Raw genomic sequence first — 995 nt, forward strand, 5'->3', positions numbered from 1 at the left:
TCTGTCACAGTACTGTAGTTGTCCATGGTACAGTACAATGCACCCTACATCACCGCTGGGAATACTGCAGTATACTGTACGGAACAGCGGGTTGATCTTGTATGCAATCCCCTGCCCATTTGTACACTGTACTGGTAAAGTGGATATTGCCCATTTCGTCTTGCTATGGGTAATGGAGTCTTGGCTGCCATCATAGTTACTCGCTCAAAGCCTCATCATCACTTACCTAACTTACTGTTCATGTAATCTTACAAACAACATTTTCGTGCCTTCAACAATTCAAAAAGTGGAGAACAATATCGTAGTCAAGATTTCAATTATTACTTCTATCTTAAGGCAATAACGCGGATTGTTGAGTAATCCAAGCAAAATGATGAGGAAAAGCATCGACTACGACGCAACTTGGGCGTCATTGCGAAAAGTCATCTTTGATGTTCTTACATTGAAACCGGTGGATCGAATTATATGGAGCGATAGTATATCGTATCCTTAACATCATAGGTCTATTATTTGTTAGCCAGATATTCATTTTCAACCTTAAAATTGTTGCAATCCAATAGTAAACGACCTTACAGGATTAGTGTGTTGACATGATTGTCCTAGGCAAGCCTATACAGTACTGTAGCGCCATGACCAAATGGATGCAATACTAGCAGTCATGTTACTTTACCCTATGATCGATCAATAGGGTAGAATGCCTTGATCTCTTAATCATGACAGTACTATAAAATTGATCAATCGATGAAATAATCATGTAAGTTACAATGACTTTCCTATCATTCTGATGGACTATCTTACTTCATTCTTGCTATCATGAACTACTGTAACAGTATTGTGTCAACATGATTCTGTGTAGTCTGTAGCGATCAGTAAATAACTTGTAAACTAAAACTAAAATTATACCTACTCACCATGATGATCAATATTACAACACTGTACATAGGTAAAAGTAGTTAATATCCAGTGTTACAGGAGATTAAAATAGCTTCAATTAC

This window comes from Trichoplax adhaerens, genomic scaffold, assembly GCF_000150275.1.
Source record: "Trichoplax adhaerens TRIADscaffold_3 genomic scaffold, whole genome shotgun sequence".
Lineage (NCBI taxonomy): Eukaryota > Metazoa > Placozoa > Uniplacotomia > Trichoplacea > Trichoplacidae > Trichoplax > Trichoplax adhaerens.